This window comes from Musa acuminata, chromosome BXJ1-8, assembly GCF_036884655.1.
Source record: "Musa acuminata AAA Group cultivar baxijiao chromosome BXJ1-8, Cavendish_Baxijiao_AAA, whole genome shotgun sequence".
NCBI classification, from domain to species: domain Eukaryota; kingdom Viridiplantae; phylum Streptophyta; class Magnoliopsida; order Zingiberales; family Musaceae; genus Musa; species Musa acuminata.
The window spans coordinates 28,001,148-28,022,848 of record NC_088334.1 but is presented as its reverse complement, the minus strand read 5'-3'; positions in this window follow the sequence as shown (position 1 = coordinate 28,022,848).

The following is a 21,701-nucleotide window of genomic DNA, read 5'->3' as shown; positions in this document are numbered from 1 at the left end:
CATGCGATGTAGATATATATTAAATATGTATATGTGTGACATATCATATTAGGAGACCAAATCATAGAAACATCTCTCGATAATATTAAGTCGATAAACGTGAGGCAATTAGATTGACCCACGTGGCCTTCCATCGTTATAAGTAGGAACCGATTCTCGGTGTAGGTTGAGTTGGTCGAGTCCCTCGAGACTCACCTATATCGCGATTCGCTATCTTGCTTATGACATAGAGATGTCACCGGTGACCTGAGGGCATGGTATGCTTGGTCGAGTCCCTCAAGGGTAAATCATCAAATCGGACTCATCTTGCAACGAATGCGTTGACTTAACCGAGCATCATGGTTGGTCGAGTCCCTCAAGGCCATGGTGATTCGGAGGCCGAACAGGACGGGAATCACAAGGAGTTGTGATCGACAAGAGTTGCCTACTTTTTAGGCTTAGTGTGATTGGTTGAGTCCCTCAAGGTTACACTAAGACGCTGATTGGATCCTGATCCCTACTAGAAGTCTGCCGGAGACTTCCGTTTCATGTGCTGAGGGTGTCACGTGACTCGTTAGTAAAAAATAGTGGGAGCATATTAAGATAAAAGTCCATATCTTGATAGTTTATTTCTTGCAAAATCTGCATGTTATTCATTTCTGCTGCATCTTTATTTTTAGAAAATGTCGCTTTCAAATCCCTTACGTGGCATACTTGATGTCAACCGCCTCACTGGTCCAAATTATACAAATTGGCTCCGTAACTTGAGAATTGTTCTCACGGCGGAGAAAATTGTGTACGTCCTTAATACAGTGATGCCTATGCCTGAAGAAGGGGCAAGCGAGGATGAGATCACTCGCTACGTGAAGTACATTGATGACTCTACTCTTACTCAGTGCTATATGTTTGGCTCTATTACTCTTGAGTTATAGAGACAACATAAAAAGATGGATGCCAGATCCATTCTCCTACATGTCCGTAAATTGTTTGAGGAACAGGGAAGGACTCAGCGATATGAGATATCTAAGAGCCTCTTTCGCGCTAGGATGACTGATGGGACACCGGTTCAGAACCATGTCCTAAAGATGATTGAGTGGATAGAGAAACTCACAGGTCTAGAAATGGTCCTAGAGGATAACTTGTGTGTGGACATTGTGCTTCAGTCCCTACCAGATTCCTTTTCACAGTTCATAATGAATTTTAATATGAACAAGCTTAAGGTGACTCTCCCAAAGCTCCTCAATATGTTGAGGGAGGCAGAGAGTACTATTAAGAAAGAGAAACTAGTTCTCTACACTGGTGAGACAAAAAAGAAAAGGAAAACAGAAAGGTCCCCTAAGAAGGGAAAGGGTAAGGGCAAACCAGGTAAAGCAAAGGTTGCTAAGAAAGACCCAGCAAAGGACAAAGGCTAGTGCTTCCATTGTGGTAAATATGGGCACTGGAAGAGGAACTACAAAGAGTACCTTGTAGAAAGGGCTAAATAGAAGCTTGGAGAAGCTTCAGGTACATTCATGACCAATCTCCAATTGTTAGATTTTTGTGATAGTGCATTGGTATTGGATACTAGTATTGCTTATCACATCTACAATTTATTATAAATTCTAGCAAAGCCGAGGGGAGATTGACGAGAGGAATATTGCATAAAGGTTTGTTTATGCAAGACACTACTCCACATATCATGAATGTAAGTGTCTAAGAGGAAACGAGATGAGGTGAACAGTGCATACCTGTGGCATTGTAGGCTAGGTTACATCCATGAAAGAAGGATTCAAAAGTTGCTAAATGATGGATATCTAGATCTATTCGACTATGTGTCATATGCAACTTGTGAGCCTTGCATTCATGGAAAATTGACCAACTCTCCATTTAGTGGAATTGGAGAGAGAGCCATTGAGCTGTTGGAACTCATACATAGTGATGTATGTGGACCCATGTCAACTCATGCCATTGGTGGTTACTCCTACTTCATTACCTTTATTGGTGATTTCTCAAGGTATGGATATGTGTACTTAATGAAGTACAAGTCCAAGGCCTTTGAGAAATTCAGAGAGTATAAGAATGAGGTGGAGAACCAGATTGGAAAGAGTATCAAAACTCTTCGATCAGATCGAGGAGGTGAGTACTTAAGTACATAGTTTACTCAGTTCCTCAAGGACCATGGGATATTATCCCAATGGACACCTCCTTATACACCTCAGCTCAATGGTGTCTCTGGAAGGAGGAATCGTACGCTATTAGACATGGTACGGTCCATGATGAGTTTCGCTGATCTACCCATCTTATTCTAGGGATATGTCCTAGAGACCACAGCTTACCTTCTGAACAGAGTTCCAACTAAGTCGGTAGTGTCTACACCATATGAGATATGAAAAGGGAAGAAGCTTGATCTTAAGGTTGTTAAGATTTGGGGCTGCCCTGCCCACGTTAAAAGACACAACCCCGATAAGTTAGAATCAAGGACAAAGCGATACAAATTTGTGGGATATCCCAAGGAAACTTGTAGGTATTATTTCTATCATCTGGAGGACCAAAAGGTCTTTGTAGCTAAGAGAGCAGTGTTCCTTCAGAAGGAACACATTCTTGGCAGAGAAAGTGGGAGAATGATAGAGTTGAGCGAGGTTGGAGAACCAAGCTCAAGCACCACTCTACAGCCCGAGTCTTTTCAGGTACCTAATACACAAGTTTCAACTTTACGCAGGTCTGATAGAGTATACCATCCTCCTGAGAGATATGTGGGACATATTAGATGAGAGGATGTTGAGGATATTGATCTTCAGACCTATGAGGAGGCTATTATGAGTATAGACTCCGGGAAGTGGCAAGAAGCCATGAATTCTGAGATGGATTCTATGTACTCCAATAAGGTTTGGAATCTAGTTGATGCGCCCGAAGGTATTGTACCCATCGGTTGCAAGTGGATCTTTAAGAAAAAGATCAGAGTAGATGGAAAGGTAGAGACCTATAAAGCAAGGCTAGTGGTTAAGGGGTATCGTCAAAGGCAAGGTGTTGACTACGATGAAACCTTCTCACCCGTAGCAATGCTAAAATCTATCAGAATTCTATTGGCTATTGCAGCACACTATGATTATGAGATCTGGCAGATGGATGTGAAAATCGTATTCCTGTAATATCCCTCACTTTTGAAAATTATTAATAAGGATTTATATGTAAATTAGAGGACCTATATGTAAATATAGAAATTTCAAGGACTAAACTGTTAAGTTGCAAAAAGAAAAAAAAATAAAGAAAACCAAAAATTTCGGTTTTATCCCACCGCCTCCAACGCTCTCTCTGTTTCTTCGAGAAACAGAGAGAGGAGCGGTGGGGCGTGGGGAGAAGAAGAAGAGAAGTTGAGGGAGAAGAGAAGAAAAGAAGAAGAAGAGGGAGAAGAGAAGAAAAGAAGAAGAAGAAGAAGAAGAGAGGGAAGCTGGAGAGGAGAGAGAGAGAGACAGCAGCTGCAGTTAGGGCTGTAGCACCTCTGTTTCCCGCAGGTGGAAACAGAGGAGAGGATGTGTGGGGCGTTGGGGAGGAGAAGGGAAGAGGAAGAAGAAGAAGAAGAAGAAGAAGAAGAAGAAGAAGAGAAGAGGATAGCTGTGGCAAGGCTGCAGCGAGGAGGTGTGTGGCGTTGGGGAGGAAAAGGGAAGAGGAGAAGAAGAGAAGGAGAAGAAGAGGGAAAAGAGAGGGAAGAGGGAGAGGAGCGAGAGGTGGCAGCGGCTAGGGCTGCAGCACCTCTGTTTCCTGTAGGTGGAAACAGAGGAGAGGTGTGGGGCATTCGAAGAGGAGAAGAAGAAGAAGAGGAAGAGAAGAGGAAGAGGAAGCAGGAGAAGAGGTTGTGATACCTCTGTTTCCTGCAGAGGAAACAGAGGAGAGGGTGTGTGTGACGCCGGGGAGGAGGAGGGAAGAAGAAGAGGAGAAGAAGAAGAGAAGGGAAAGGAGGAGCTACGGCGGTGGAAGCTACAGCTGGAAGAGAAGGAGAGGAAGAGATGGTGAGGAAGAAGAGAAGAAGTAGAAGCGGGTGAAGAGGCGGCACCTCTGTTTCCTACAGGAGGAAACAAAGGAAAGGAGGTGCTGTTCGTCGGGGAGAAGAAGGGGAGGAAGGAGAAGAAGAGAAGAAGAAGAAAGGAAGGAGAAGGAAGAGGAGAAGGGAAAGAAGTAGCTGCGGCTGCGGCTGTGGCAGCTGCAGCTGTGGTAGGGAAAGAGGAAGAGAAAGGAAGAAGGGAAGGAGAGGAAGAAGAGAAAGGGAAGAATGGGCTGCGGCTGCGGTGATGGCAGCTGCAGTTGGAAGAGAAGAAGGAGAGGAAGATGAGTAGGGGAGGAAGAAGAGGCTGTGGCCGTGGCTGAGGCTGCGACTGCAGCAGTGCAGTTGGGAAAGAAGAGAAGGAAAGGAAGAAGAAGAGAAAGGAAAAGGGAAGAAGAGAGGAAGAGGAGAAGGGGAGGCAGCTGCGGTAGTGGCAGCTGCAGCTGGAAGAGAAGGAGAGGAAATAGAGCAGGGGAGGAAGAAGAGGCTGCGGTTGTGGTGGCTGCGGCCATGGCTGCGACTACGACTGCGACAATTGCAGCTGGGAAAGAAAGGAAAGGAAAGGGGGAAAAAGGGGCTGCGGACGGGATTGCGGTCGCAGCGGCAGAGACTGTGTATGCAGCAGTTGTGTCTGCGAAAGAAGGGGAGGAAGAAGGCAGTGCGGTGGAAGGGGCATCGACTATGGCAGCGATAGCGGCGGTGGTTGTGGTAGCTGCGTTTGGGAAAGAAAAAGAAGGAATGAGAGTAAGAGAGAGCATGTGACTGTGCCTCGATATTCGGCACGTGGTGTAGTTGCGAAGAAAGAAAGAAAACAAGTGCACAAAATGAAACAGGGAGGGGACGGAGGAAAAGTAGAAAAAGGATTCGAGCATACACCTTCTTCGAATCTTTGGATCAAAACCTTCAAAAGGCAAGTTTCCCGATCGTTTCTCTTGTAATTGTTCTAATTTTTCTTATTGCAAGTATTATGATCTTCCTAGTGCAAGTGTTCTGATCCTTTCTATTGCAAGCTTTCTAATCTTTTCTTTTGCAAGTGTCCTGATCTTTGCTTACTGTAATTTTATCTCTATATTTGCTTTGAATATGAGGAACTTTGAATTGTTCTAGCCTTGCATTTGATATATCTCCTGTTTAGACGTAACGATTCGAATCTGTGTAACTTCTGAGATTCTGACCTTTCTACCTTGTTATGGTTATAACTTCATGTTATTGATATCTGATTTAGACAAAACTTATTTGATCAGAATATAGACTCATAAACCTTTCTTTTGATAGCTTATTTTAGGAATTTGGAGTAAGTTTGCCTGCCCAGTTTTCTGTTGAAACCGACCTTGTGAATTCTGTAAAATTGAGATTTGTTCTTTGATCTTGGGTTACTAAATCTATGGTAACTCCTTGTTGGAAACCTTGATTCATACGAAATTTATTTCATCAGAAACTAGATTGAAATATCTTTCCAATGATATATTTTCTGAGTAAAATTGGAGCACGATTGATAGTTTGATTCATTTGTTCAATGTGCCTCTTGTATTCTGCCAGAAATCAAGCTTTGGTCGATTTCTCATATTCTGGTTTCATTCATTTGGAAATTGATATCCTTTAGCTTTTTTATTCAATTGAGCTTTACATTACTACTTTAAATTCTTGTATGCTTGTCCTTAAAATTATTTGCATTCTTGAAAACTATTGTGTAACGTTTATGCTATATCGTATTGACTCATATAGGCACATGTATATCTCATTGTTCCGCATTTGCTTTCGATATGTGCCTATTCCAGTTTCATTCCTTTGGACATTGAATTCATCTAACCTTCTTATTTGAATTGAGTTATATGTGATTGCTTGGAATCCTTGAATGCTCTTGCTTTCATTTCCTTTCAAATCTGAATACAATTGTGAAAGATTATTGTTTACTTCGTATTGACTCGTAAAGGCACATGTACGTTTTGTTGTTCCGCGTGTGCTTTCGATATGCGCTATTTATTGTTCATACTATCCCTTTGTACTCTGGTGTTTGTGGGATATTGTGAACCTTTGCCAGAAATGGTGAAGGGAGTTATGCATAGAGCCTGAGATGCTCTGCCGGCCCTTATGACTTCACTCAGACGTGGGTGGATGGAGCTCCCAAACATGGGAGACCTCCTAGACGTGGGAGACTTATGTTTGGTGGTCATTCAGAAATGGATGTACCATATTATGTTATGGTCCCACTTCACCTTCTGTATGTTTGATATGGTATCTAGAGCTTTGGTTATGTGTTTCTATACGTGCTTTGGATACGAATGATATGAATGCAACGTCAAATTCGACGTTTGAGCTTCTGTTTCGTATTCATTATTGATATGCTCCGAAATGGTCTATATGTCATTGATATGTTCCGAAATGTCCCTTTTGTCATTGATATACTTCGAAACATTTCATACGCCATTAATAAGCTCCGAAATGTTTCATTCGTTATTGATATGCTCCAAAATATTTTCTATGCCATTGATATACTTCAAAATGCTTCACATACCATTGATATATTCCGAAATGTTTCATTTGTCATTGATATGCTCCGAAACATTTCATATGCCTTTGATATGCTCCGAAATGTTTCACTCCTAATGTTTCATTTGTCATTGATATGCTCCGGAACATTTCATACGCTATTGGTATGCTCCAATTACTCTGTGCTCCATTTCTATAAACTGATATGTTCTGAAATGTCCTATTTGCCATTGATATGCATCGGAACATCTCGTACGCTATTGATATGCTCCAATTACTCTATGCTTCATTTGTTTTGGAACCAAATATGTTTCGATTGAAATGACACATATGATTTGTATCTAATGATATGTTACCTTGAAAATTCTTGTATTCTGTCTTGTATTATGATACCTTACTTGTTTGAAACCGTTCCTTCTATTCTGAATATGCTTTGTCACTTGCTGAGCTGTTTTTAGCTCACTCCATAGTTATATAAATCTTTTAGGTCAAGTTGTCACTCTTTGAGATGTTTTGAATTGGGCTAAGGCAATGGAAAGCTATTCAGAATTATGGGCAAGTCTTGTTGGTTATTATGTTATTGTTGTATAAGCATATTTTGTATGTAATGAAATGTTGTCGATGAATCGAAATGGATATACTGTGTAAAAGTGTTCGAAGATCTCTCTTATTTGGAATTTTAGAATGTTAAGTCTAATTTATGATGATATGAACTTGTGGTGAATAGTTGGAGTTCTGATTGTATAATTTATTTAGCTTGTGGATTTATAAATGTTGTTCATGTATGTCAAGTTGGCTTGGGTTGCCATAAATGTGAATTATCGAGTGATGTGATATATGATTATAAACTGCACAAGTTTTATAGATGTGAATTTGATAGAATGTTTTTCAGTGTCCTCAAATGTGTGTTTGGATCCTGGATGGATTTGTGATGAAAATTTTAATATCATGGATATTTTAAGGGGCGTGATAATTCCTCAATGGGAACCTCGAGGAGGAGGTGTATATGATGCAACCTGAGGGATTCGTGTCCAAGAACTACCCAGATAAGGTGTGTAGGTTACTTAGATCCATTTCTGGACTAAAGCAAGTTTCCCAAAGTTAGAACATAAGATTTGATGAGGCAATCAGATCTTATGACTTCGTTAAGAACGAAGATGAGCCTTGTGTGTACAGGAAGGTAAGTGGGAGTGCTATCACCTTTTTGGTGTTATATGTGGATGACATCCTCATCATTGGGAACGACGTAGGAATGCTATCCACAGTAAAGGCTTGGTTATCTAGTCACTTCTCCATGGAGGACTTAGGGGAAGCAACCTATACCTTGGGGATTAGAATCTATAGAGATAGATCCAAGAGGATGCTTGGCTTATCCCAATCTAGGTACATCCATTATCAAAAGTTTTGGCATGAAAAATTCTAAGAGAGGTCTCATACCGATGAGACATGGGATATCGCTTTCTACGAGTATGTCCCCAAAGACTCCAGAAGAAAGAGCGAACATGAATATGATACCTTATGCCTCAGCAATAGGGTCTATCATGTATGCCATGCTATGTACTAGGCATGATATAGTGCATGCTCTGAGTGTCACGTGCAGGTATCAGGCGGATCCAGGCTTGGAGCAATGGAAAGCAGTAAAGTGTATCCTTAAGTACTTGAGAAGGACTAAGAATCTTTTACTAGTATATGGAGGTAATAGCTTTAAGGTTGAAGGCTACACTGACTCAAGTTTTCAGTCTGATGTCGATGATAGCAAGTCAAATTCAAGGTATGTGTACACCTTGAATGGAGGAGCAGTGTGCTGGAAGAGTTCCAAGCAAGATGCCACTGCTGACTTGACCACAGAGGCGGAGTACATTGCTGCATCACAGATTTGGGAGTCGTTTCGGATAGCGCAAAGTTGACTTCCTTATATTGCAATAACTATGGAGCGATTACTCAAATAAGGGAACCCGGGTCTCATCAGAAGTGTTCTGAGGAGGTTCCAGCTTATCAGAGAGATCGTAACCCGAGGAGATGTAGCAGTGGAAAGAGTTCCATCCGAAGATAACATTGCAGATCCACTGACAAAGTCATTGTCTCATTTTGTCTTTGAGTATCACAGGGGTCTGATGGGTCTCAGACACATAGGTGATTGGCTTTAGGTCAAGTGGGAGATTATTAGTCATAGGTGCCCAGCAAGCCAATCACGTGAGTGATGACACGTGTGACTTGATACAGAATCTTTTTGCTTATTATGTTTTGGCATATATCACTTTATAAATATTGTATATATGCATCTATATTGTGATGTCCTTGGATTTGTGCAATGGGAATCGAATCGTGATGAGATTACGATAATGAGATTGATTCACCTTTAAACACATACCCTAAATAATCCCGCTCATAGGTTACTAGAGAGGGACATCATGATAACCGGACAGACTAGTGTGCTGTATACCCGTCCATATGATTGATCCGCTTACGGAATGCTGGATGGTTGATGATGCCTTATTGTCAAACAGCGATTCCGTAGTCCTAGTGGTATATCTGGTCCTTAGACTTGAGACACCAAGGATGTCCTGTATGAGTGCTCCATTCTTTGATACCAGACTTATAGGTTTGGTTGTCCCAGATCTAGTACAGCTGGTCATTGGGAGTGGTAGTCGACCTTACGAGGACTATTGAGTGTCAATAGAGGATCATCCACTCTCGGCGTCATGAGAGGAATATCCCATGTGTTCTTGCTCAGACAAATCCCTAGCTAGGGTCATTCGGGTTGAGAGAGAAAGAGTTCTCCGGGAGAATCCGATTAGAGCGAGATTCGAGTAAAAACCGTGTGGGTCTGACAGTACCATGCTCGATATATGGTCTGTGGGATATTAGAAAGATGAGAGACTATAGGTATACTGTAACTGAGGACAGACAGGTCCAATGGATTAGATTCTCCTATATCGTCTGGGGACTATCCCGTAGTGGTCTAGTACGTCCGTAGTCGATGAGTCAAGTGAATTATTACAAAGATAATAATTCACTGAGTTAGAAGGAGTTCTGACAGGTATGACTCATGGCCAGATCGATATTGGGCTTAGAGGGTCACACACATATGGTAGGCATTGCGATGAGTAGAGGTTCGGATATGAGATATCCGACGGAGCCATTGTCTTATTGGATATTCAATAAGCCCCTGAATTATTGGATCCCATGGATGAGATCCAATAAGAGCCCATGAGAGATTATTGGATAGAGATCCTCTAATATAAAAAGCTTGAGTTATTGGATGCAGATCCAATGCCCACTAGGGGAGGATCCATTAGGGTTTGACAGGGGACCTCTATAAATAGGAGGGATTCAGAGCCTCATAGGCTAGAGCCTTTGGTTGCCTCTCCTATTCTCCTTCCCTTCTCCACCTCAGAGCAGGCTTGAAGTTTTGAGGAGCGTCGTTGCAACCCTATTGTGTGGATCACCGCTAGAGAGGAGGACGTTTGATCTCCTTTACCCTCTCCTAAAGATCTGCAAGGAAATAGCGATATACAAACTCCCTAGGTAACACAATATACTCTATACGCACTTTTTCAGTTTTGCGGATTTTGCGCACCAATCTTCGTACGACGACGAACATCTCTTTGGGAATCGGGGATTTTGTTTTCTTGTTCTTCCGCTGCTTTGAGACAACGAAACTCATTCAATGAACTCATTCTCCAATAAGCACCTGTACTGTATCCCTAGTGTCCCTACACGGGCAGCTATGAGACCAGCTGCATCCATCATATGGACGGGTATACATCACACCAGTTTGTCCGGTTATCATTATGTCCCTCTCGAGTAACCGGTGACCTGGATTATTTAGGATATGTGTTTAAAGGTGAATCGATCTCATTTTCGTGATCTCATCATGATCCGATTCCCATTACACAAATCCAAGGATATCACAATATATATATATATATGCATATATGCAATAGTTATAAAGTGATATATGCCAAAATATAATAAGCAAAAAGATTCTATATCAAGTCACACGTGCCATCACTCACGTGATTGGCTTGCTGGGCACCTATTACTAGCAATCTTCCACTTGACCTAAAGTCAATTACCTATGTGTCTGATCCCTATCAGACCCCTATGACGCTCAAAGACAATATGAGACAATGGCTTTGTTAGTGGATCTGCAATGTTATCTTCGGATGGAACTCTTTCCACTACTACATCTCCTCGGGTTACGATCTCTCTGATAAGGTGGAACCTCCTTAGAACATGCTTAGATTTCTGATAAGACCTTGGTTCGTTCGCTTGAGCAATCACCCCATTGTTGTCACAATATAAGGAGATCGGCTCCTTGCTACCCGGCATGACTCCCAAATCTATGATGAACTTCTTCAACCAGACTCCCTCCTTTGCTGCATCTGATATAGCAATGTACTCTGCCTCTATGGTCGAGTCAGCAGTAGTATCTTGCTTGGAACTCTTCCAACACACTAGTCCTCCATTCAAGGTGTACACGTACCCCGAATTTGACTTGTTATCATCGACATCAGACTGAAAACTTGAGTCTGTGTAGCCTTCAACCTTAAGGCTAATACCTCCATATACTAGTAAAAGATCCTTAGTCCTTCTCAAGTACTTAAGGATACACTTTACTGCTTTCTAATGCTCCAAGCCTAGATCCGCTTAATACCTGCTCGTGACACTCAGAGCATGCGCTATATCATGCCTAGTACATAGCATGAAATACATGATAGACCCTATTGCTGAGGCATAAAGTATCATATCCATGTTCGCCCTTTCTTTTGAAGTCTTTAGGGACATACTCGTAGAAAGCGATATCCCATGTCTCATCGGTATGAGACCTCTCGGAATTTTTCATGCCAAACCTTTTGACAATGGTTTCTATGTACCTGGACTGGGACAAGCCAAGCATCCTCTTGGATCTATCTCTATAGATTCTAATCCCCAAGATATATGATGCTTCTTCTAAGTCCTTCATGGAGAAGTGTCTAGATAACCAAGCCTTTACTATGGATAGCATTCCTACGTCATTCCCAATGATTTGGATGTCATCCACATATAACACCAAAAAGGTGATAGCGCTCCCACTTACCTCCTTGTACACACAAGGCTCATCTTCATTCTCAACGAAGTCATAAGATCTGATTGCCTCATCAAATCTTATGTTCCAACTTCGAGAAGCTTGCTTTAGTCCATAAATGGATCTAAGCAACCTACACACCTTATTTGGGCAGTTCTTTGACACGAATCCCTCAGGTTGCATCATATACACCTCCTCCTCGAGGTTCCCATTGAGGAATGCAGTTTTCACATCTATCTGCTAGATTTTATAATCATAGTGTGCTGCAATAGCCAATAAAATTCTGATGGATTTTAGCATTGCTACGGGTGAGAAGGTTTCATCATAGTCAACACCTTGCCTTTGATGATACCCCTTAGCCACTAGCCTTGCTTTATAGGTCTCTACCTTTCCATCTACTCCGATCTTTTTCTTAAAGATCCACTTACAACCGATGGGTACAATACCTTCGGGCGCATCAACTAGGTTCTAAACCTTGTTGGAGTACATAGAATCCATCTCAGAATTCATGGCTTCTTGCCACTTCCCAGAATCTATACTCATAATAGCCTCCTCGTAGGTCTGAGGATCAATATCCTCAACATCCTCTCCTCTAATATGTCCCACATATCTCTCAAGAGGATGAGATATTCTATCAGACCTACGTAAAGTTGAAACTTATGTATTAGGTACCTGAACAGACTCGGGCTGTAGAGTGGTGCTTGAGCTTGGTTCTCCAACCTCGCTCAACTCTATCATTCTCCCACTATCTCCGCTAAGAATGTGTTCCTTCTCAAGGAACACTGCTCTCTTAGCTACAAAAACCTTTTGGTCCTCAAGATGATAGAAATAATACCCACAAGTTTTCTTGGGGTATCCCACAAATTTGCATTGCTTTGTCCTTTATTCTAACTTACTGGGTTGTGTCTTTTAACGTGGGTAGGGCAACCCCAAATCTTAACAATCTTAAGATCAGGCTTCTTCCTTTTCCATATCTCATATGGTATAGACACTACCGACTTAGTTGGAACTCTGTTCAGAAGGTAAGCTAGGGTTTCTAGGGCATATCCCCAGAATGAGATGAGTAGGTCAGCAAAACTCATTATGGACCGTACCATGTCTAATAGCGTATGATTTCTCCTTTCAGAGACACCATTGAGCTGAGGTGTATAAGGAGGTGTCTATTGGGATAATATCCCATCGTTCTTGAGGAACTGGGTAAACTCTGTACTTAAGTACTCACCTCTTCGATTTGATCGAAGAGTTTTGATACTCTTTCCAGTCTGGTTCTCCACCTCATTCTTATACTCTCTGAATTTCTCAAAGGCCTCGGACTTGTACATCATTAAATACACATATCCATACTTTGAGAAATCATCAGTAAAGGTACTGTAGTAGGAGTAACCACCAATGGCATGAGTTGACATGGGTCCACATACATCACTATGTATGAGTTCCAACAGCTCAGTGGCTCTCTCTCCAATTCCAGTAAATGGAGAGTTGGTCAATTTTTCACGAAGGCAAGGCTCACAAGTTTCATATGACACAGTCGAATGGATCTAGATATCTATCATTTAGTAACTTTTGAATCCTTCTTTCATGGATGTGACCTAGCCTACAATGCCACATGTATGCACTGTTCATCTCATCTCATTTCCTCTTGGACACATTTACATTCATGATATGTGGAGTAGTGTCTAACATAAATAAACCATTATGCAATGTTCCTTTCATGATGATCTAATCATCTAATAATATCGAACAACCATTGTTCTAAAAAACTAATTTATATCCACTAACTGTTAAACATGAAATGGAGATAATGTTTTTGATAATAGAAGGAACAAAATAACATGCATCTAATGCAATAAAAGCTCCACAAGGCAGATGTAGGGCGATCTCGTCAACAGTTATTACAACAACTTTTGCTCCATTACCCATCTTGAGGTCCATCTCACCTCTCTCTAGTCTCCTAGGCCTTGCCAGAACCTACAGCGAATTGCATATATGATAAGCACTACCGGTATCCAATATCCATGTGTTATCATAAGAGTCTGACAAATGAAGATTGATTATAAATGTACCTGAAGCTTCATCAAGCTTTTGTTTCTCTCTTTCTATGAGGTACTCTTTGCAATTCCTCTTCCAGTGCCCATCTTTACCATAGTGGAAGCACTGGCCTTTGTCCTTTGCTGGGTCTTTCTTAGCAACCTTTGTTTTACCTGGTCTGCCCTTGCCCTTTCCCTTCTTAAGGGAGCTTTCTGCTTTCCTTTCTTTCTGGTCTCACCAGTATAGAGAACTGACTTCTCTTTCTTAATAGTACTCTCTACCTCCCTCAATATATTGAGGAGCTCTAGGAGAGTCACCTCAAGCTTGTTCATATTAAAATTCATTATGAACTGTGAAAAGGAATTTGGTAGGGACTGAAGCACAATATCCACACACAAGTTATCCTCTAGGACCATTCCTAGACCTGTAAGTTTCTCTATCCACTCAATCATCTTTAGGACATGGTTCTGAACCGGTGTCCTCTCAGTCATTCTAGCATGGAAGAGGCTCTTGGATATCTTATATCGTTGAGTCCTTCCCTGTTCCTCAAATAATTTACGGACATGTAGGAGAATGGATCTGGCATCCATCTTTTCATGTTGTCTCTGTAACTCAGGAGTCATAGAGCCCAACATATAGCACTAAGCAAGAGTGGAGTTATCAATGTACTTCACGTAGCGAGCGATCTCATCCTCGCTTGCCCCTTCTTCGGGCGTAGGCATTACTGTATCAAGGACGTACACAATTTTCTCCGCCGTGAGAACAATTCTTAAGTTACAGAGCCAATTCGTATAATTTGGACCAGTGAGGCGGTTGACATCAAGTATGCCACGTAAGAGATTTGAAAGCGACATTTTCTGAAAATAAAGATGCAGCAAAAATGAATAACATGTAGATTTTGCAAGAAATAAACTATCAAGATATGGACTTCTATCTTAATATGCTCCCACTATTTTACTAACGAGTCACGCGACACCCTCAGCACGTGAAACGAAAGTCTCCGGTAGACTTCTAGTGGGGATCAGGATCCAATTAGCGTCTTAATGTAACCTTGAGGGACTCGACCAATCACACTAAGCTTAAAAGGTAGGCAACTCTTATCGATCACAACTCCTTATGATTCCCGTCCTGTTCGGCCTCCGAATCACCATGGTCTCGAGGAACTCGACCAACCATGATGCTTGGTTAAGTCAACACCTTTGTTACAAGATGAGTCTGATTTGATGATATACCCTCGAGGGACTCGACCAACTCAACATACACCGGGAATCGGTTCCTACTTATAACGATGAAAGGCCACGTGGGTCAATCTAATTGCCTCACGTTTACTGACTTAATATTATCAAGAGAGATGTTTCTATGATTTGGTCTCCTAATATGATATGTCACACAAATACATATTTAATATATATCTACATCGCATGCATATATATATATATATATATATATATATATATATATATATATATATATATATATATATATATATATATATATATATATATATATATATATATATATATATATATATATATATATATATATAGTATGTGTATAAGCAATCACACCAGATGATCATGGACCACAACCTAATGTGATTAGGCCCGAGCCAATAGGCCTAATCACTCATATCAAGATCTATGTGTGCAACGGTGCATCTCCACGCCCTGTGATCGTCCATCTCATCCTCGTTGGTTCCGTCGACATCTCGATGCATCTTCATGCATCGCGATCGTCCGTCTCGTGGGTCCCGCTATCGCATTCACACTCCCGCTACGCCTCATTATGTGATTACAACTTAATCATAGGCACACAGACTCGATAATAAACGAGAAATATAATAGAGGCTCGTAGACCCTAATAATAATAATCACAAGTACACACTTCACACGGTCCATGATCATCCGTCCACACATCATACATCACATGTATAAATAATCATCATCATGTAGGACTACTAGATAATAATAAAAATAATAATCAACTAAACTTTTTAATTAATTAGTATTTTATGAAATCGGGGACATATAGGGAGTTTCTTAATTCCTAGGGGTATTTTCATAATTTAGACAAAAGATAAAAACTAAAATTTCTCAAATTTCGAGGGGTAAAATTATCTTTTGCCCAAAAAACCCTAATGCCCTCAACCTCCCCTACTACTGCTGTTGCCACCGTGCCGACGGTGGGCTGTGCGACGGAGGGCACGGTCACTGCCTTCACCTGCAGGCGGCACTACCCCTGTAGCTGGGCACCCCCGCGGGCGCCCCTGTGGACGCCGTCCCCTCCGCGGGCGGTTCTGCCCACCAGGCAACACTCGCAAGCGGTGCTGCCTAGCCGGGCGGCCCCTGTTGGGTTTTTGCCCGCGGGAGCAGCGGCGCGTCACCACGCGAGAGCAATGGTCATAGGCACCGCTGCCCTTGCGGCTGCTGCTGCAGGCTGCCTGCTTGCATGCAGATGGTAGTGCTACCATCTGCGACGGCAGCGAGGGCAGCAACAGTTGCTGCCCTTTTCGCTTTTGCGTCAACGATTTTGACGTCAAAAGCTTCTCCAAAATACAACACACGCAGTTTAAAACCAATCTATCGCATGAACAACCTGGCTCTGATACCACTGTTGGGAAAATCTTTAGGGGTGACATCACATGCGTAGCGGAAGAACAAGAAAACAAAATCCCTGATTCCCAAAGAGATATTCGTCGTCGTGCAAAGATTGGTGCGCAGAATCCATGAAACTGAAAAACTACGTATAGAATAGATTGTGTTACCTAGGGAGATCGTATATCCCTGTTTCCTTACAGATCCTTAGGAGAGGGTGAAGGAGGTTAAGCGTCCTCCTCTCTAGCGGTTATCCACACAGTAGGGCTGCGACGACGCTCCTCAAAAACTCCAGGCCTGCTTTGAGGTGGAGAGGGGAAGGAGAATAGGAGAGGCAAGCAAAGGCTCTAGCCTATGAGGCTCTGAATCCCGCCTATTTATAGAGGTCCCCTATCAAACCCTAATGGATCCTCGCCTAGTGGGTATTGAATGTGCATCCAATAACCCAAGCCTTTTAGATTAGTGGATCTCTATCCAATAATCTCTCATGGGCTCTTATTAGATCTCGTCCATGGGATCCAATAATTCAGGGGCTTATTGTATATCCAATAAGACAAAGGCTTCGTCGGATATCTCATATCCGAACCTCTACTCATCGCAATGCGTATCATATGTGTGTAATCCTCTAGGCCAAATATCGAGCTGGCCGTGAGTCATACCTGTCAGAACTCCTTCTAGCTCAGTGAATTATTATCTTTGTAATAATTCACTTAACTCATAGACTACGGACATACTAGGCCACTACGCCGTAGTCCCCAAATGATATAGTGTACTTGTTTGTCCTCAGTTACCGTGTACTTATAGTCCCTTATCCATCTAAAATCCCAGAGACCGTATATCGAGCATGGTATTGTCAGACCCATACGGTTTCTACTCGAGTCTCGCTCTAATCGGATTCTCTCGGAGAACTCTTTCTCTCTCAACCCGAATGACCCTGGCCAGGGATTTGTCTGAGCAAGAACACATGGGATATTCCTCTCATGACGTCGAGAGTGGATGATCCTCTATTGACACTCAATAGCCCTCGTAAGGTCGACTACCACTCCAATGACCAGCTGTACTTGATCTGGGACAGCTAAACCTATAAGTCTGGTATCAAAGAGTGGAGCACTCATATAGGACATCCTTGGTGTCTCAAGTCTAAGGACAAGATATACCACTAGGACTACGGAATCGCTGTCTAACAATAAGGCATCATCAACCATCTAGCATTCCGTAAGCAGATCAATCAGTGAACTCATTCTCCAATGAGCACCTGTACTATATCCCTAGTGTCCCTACACGAGCAGCTATGAGACTCGCTGCATCCATCATATGGACGGGTATACAGCACACTAGTCTGTCCGGTTATCACGATGTCTCTCTCGAGTAACCTATGACCGAGATTATTTAGGATATGTGTTTAAAGGTGAATCAATCTCATTTTCATGATCTCATCATGATCCGATTCCCATTGCACAAATCCAAGGACATCATAATATATATATGCGTATATGCAATAGTTATAAAGTGATATATGCGAAAATATAATAAGCAAAAAGATTCTATATCAAGTCACACGTGCCATCACTCACGTGATTGGCTTGTTGGGCACCTATGACTAGCAATTATGAGTATAGACTCCGGGAAGTGGCAAGAAGCCATGAATTCTGTGATAGATTCTATATACTCCAATGAGGTTTGGAACTTAGTTGATACGCCCGAAGGTATTGTACCCATCGGTTGCAAGTGAATCTTTAAGAAAAAGATCGGAGTAGATGGACTATAAATATCTGGCAGATGGATGTGAAAACTGTATTCCTCAATGGGAACCTCGAGGAGGAGGTGTATATGATGCAACCTCAGGGATTCATTTCTAAGAATTGCCCAGATAAGGTGTGTAGGTTGCTTAGATCCATTTATGGACTAAAGCAAGCTTCCCGAAGTTGGAACATAAGATTTGATGAAGCAATCAGATCTTATGACTTCGTTAAGAACGAAGATGAGCCTTGTGTGTATAGGAAGGTAAGTGGGAGCGCTATCACCTTTTTTGGTGTTATATGTGGATGACATCCTGATCATTAGGAATGACGTAGGAATGCTATCCACAGTAAAGGCTTGGTTATCTAGACACTTCTCCATGAAGGACTTGGGGGAAGCATCCTATATCTTGGGGATTAAAATCTATAGAGATAGATCTAAGAGGATGCTTGGCTTGTCCCAATCCAGGTTCATAGAAACCATTGTCAAAAGGTTTGGCATGGAAAATTCCAAGAGAGGTCTCATACCGATGAGACATGGGATATCGCTTTCTACGAGAATATCCCCAAAGACTCCAGAAGAAAGGGTGAACATGGATATGACACCTTATGCCTCAGCTATAGGGTCTGTCATGTATGTCATGCTATGTACTAGGCCAGATATAGCGCATGCTCTGAGTGTCATGAGTAGGTATCAGGTGGATCCAGGCTTGGAGCATTGGAAAGCAGTAAAGTGTATCATTAAGTACTTGAGGACGAAGGATCTTTTACTAGTATATGGAGGTAATAGCCTTATGGTTGAAGACTACACGGACTCAAGTTTTCAATCTGATGTCGATGATAGCAAGTCGAATTCAGGGTATGTGTACACCTTGAATGGAGGAGCAGTGTGCTGGAAGAGTTCCAAGCAAGATACTACTGCTGACTCAACCATAAAGGCAGAGTACATTGTTGCATCAGATGCAGCAAAGGAGGGAGTCTGGGTGAAGAAGTTCATCACAGATTTGGGAGTCATGCCGGGTAACGAGGAGCCAATCTCCTTATATTGCGACCACAACGGGGCGATTGCTTAAGCGAAGGAACCCAGGTCTCATCAGAAATCTAAGCATGTTCTGAGGAGGTTCCACCTTATCAGAGAGACTATAACCCAAGGAGATGTAGCAGTGGAAAGAGTTTCATCCGAAGACAACATTGCAGATCCACTGACAAAGCCGTTGTCTCATATTGTCTTTGAGCGTCACAGGGGTCTAATGGGGATCAGACACATAGGTGATTGGCTTTAGGTCAAGTGGGAGATTGTTAGTCATAAGTGTCTAGTAAGCCAATCATGTGAATGATGGCACATGTGACTTGATACAGAATCTTTTTGCTTATTATATTTTGGCATATATCACTTTATAACTATTGCATATATGTATATATATATTGTGATGTCCTTGGATTTGTGCAATGGGAATCAGATCGTGATGAGATCACGAAAATGAGATCGATTCACCTTTAAACACATATCCTAAATAATAACGGTCATAGGTTACTCGAGAGGGACATCGCGATAACCGGACAGACTGGTGTGCTGTATACCCATCCATATGATGGATGCAGCTAGTCTCGTAGTTGCTCGTGTAGGGACACTAGGGATATAGTACAGGTGCTCATTAGAGAATGAGTTCACTGATTTATCCGCTTACGGAATGCTAGTTGGTTGATGATGCCTTATTGTCAGACAGCGATTCTATAGTTCTAGTGGTATATCTGGTCCTTAGACTTGAGACACCAAGGATGTCCTATATGAGTGCTCCACTCTTTGATACCAGACTTATAGGTTTGGCTGTCCCAGATCTAGTACAGTTGGTCATTGGGAGTGGTAGTTGACCTTACGAGGGCTATTGAGTGTCGATAGAGGATCATCCACTCTCGGCGTCATGAGAGGAATATCCCATGTGTGTTGAATCTCGTATTTTGATGATGAAACTACTTGATATATATTTATGATTTAATCTGCGTTTTGAGTGACGCAGGATGCTTTGATCAAGATGAGGCAATTAGAGTAGGAAAATCATGTTGTTCCGGAGGAACATGTCAGAAGATTGGACGTCGGGCCGGTGGATCGGTCGACGTATCGACAGAAGGCTTCGGGCCGTGGACTCGGGCATCGGGCCAAGAAGAGCGGGTATTGTGCCAAGGATATCAGAGTTGCAGAGTCAACTGGCCGATTGGGCAATAGGCTGCAGGAAAGGACGATGCGCCGAAGAATCGGACGAAGCGTCGAGGGACCAATGACATGCTGGACAACTTGGTTAATTGCTTAGGATTAATTGTCTCGATCGAAGTTTTTGTTTTGAGTGTGCAGGATTAACTACGATGGAAGAATGACAAGTAGCAGGAGTTGCGCCGGAGTCAAGTTCATGATCACGTTGGGAGTTTGAGAGTTCGACGGAAGTTCGGACAGTCGTCGGAGGTTCTGCGAGAACAGATCCGAGAAGTCCAGAAGCTTGCCAAGCGAAGCTCGTCGGAACTCGCCAAGTGGATCGTTGCAAAGTCCAGGAGTTTGCCGGAAGTCCGCAGAAGCATCACCGAGGGTTCATCGAATGATCGACGGAAGTTCGCCGGAAACTCGTCGGAAGAAGCGATTGACGCACCGAAGCAAAGCTGCAGAAATTGTCTTAGATCTAATCGTAGTTAGCACATTGATTAAGTTGGAAAATGGGATGTGATCCCATTAGCTTAATCTTGGGGCGATTGGGCCCCTGAAAGACTGAAATTGGGCCGAATGGAGCTAACCATTCGGACCCTGATTGCACCAGGAGGTGCAACCGCCTAGGCCAGGAGGTGGCACCGCCTGGGCTAAGCCTCCCAGCGAGACTGGGCGGTGCAACCTCCCCAGCCAGGAGGTGGCACCGCCTGAGCTCAGTCTTCGAGCTAGACTAGGCGGTGCAACCTCCCTGACAGAGAGGTGGCACCGCTTGAGCTCAGTCTTCGAGCTAGACTGGGCGGTGCAACCTCCCTGACAGAGAGGTGGCACCGCCTGAGCTCGGTCTTTGAGCTCTGGCAGAGAGGTGCAACCGCCTCAGTCAAGAGGTGGCACCGCCTGGGCTCAGTCTTCGAGCTCTGCCAAGCGGTGCAACCTCTCCAGTCAGGAGGTGCAACCGCCTGATCCCGGAATTCCGGGATTTGATCGTTTTGAGCTCCAAATTTGAACTGGGTTGGGGCCTATAAATTCCCACCCATTCAGCACTGAAAGCACAGAACACACACTCGAAATCTTGCTATCTTTCTGTGTTTCTTAGAGCTCAAAACTGCTAGTTCTCCTCTTTCTATTCTTCAAGTTTGAGTTGTAAAGAGAGGAGAGAAAACTTCTGTAAGGGTTGTCTCCTAAGCCCGTCAAAAGGAGTGTATCTGTAAGAGGGTAGTTGGCCTTCGCCTATTGAAGGAAGGCTTCTAGTTGACGTCGGTGACCTCGTCAGTGGAGGAAGCCAAAAGTGGAGTAGGTCAAGACTGACTGAACCACTCTAAATCTCTGGTTTGCGTTTATTTTGAGCACTTTATCATTACTGCAAACCTCCTACATAGCTACTACTCTCTGCGCCTTTACGAACAAGTTTCTAAGTGCTGATCTTTCCGAATCTGCATTCAGACGTAAATCGGTGTTTTCATACATTACAGTTTACGTTTACGTTTTGATTCTGCAAAACTGTCTTCTGCGCTTTTACGAACGAAGTTTCTAAGTTCAGATCACTTTAAAACTGCGTTTAGATGTAAACTGCACAAACTGTGTTTAGACG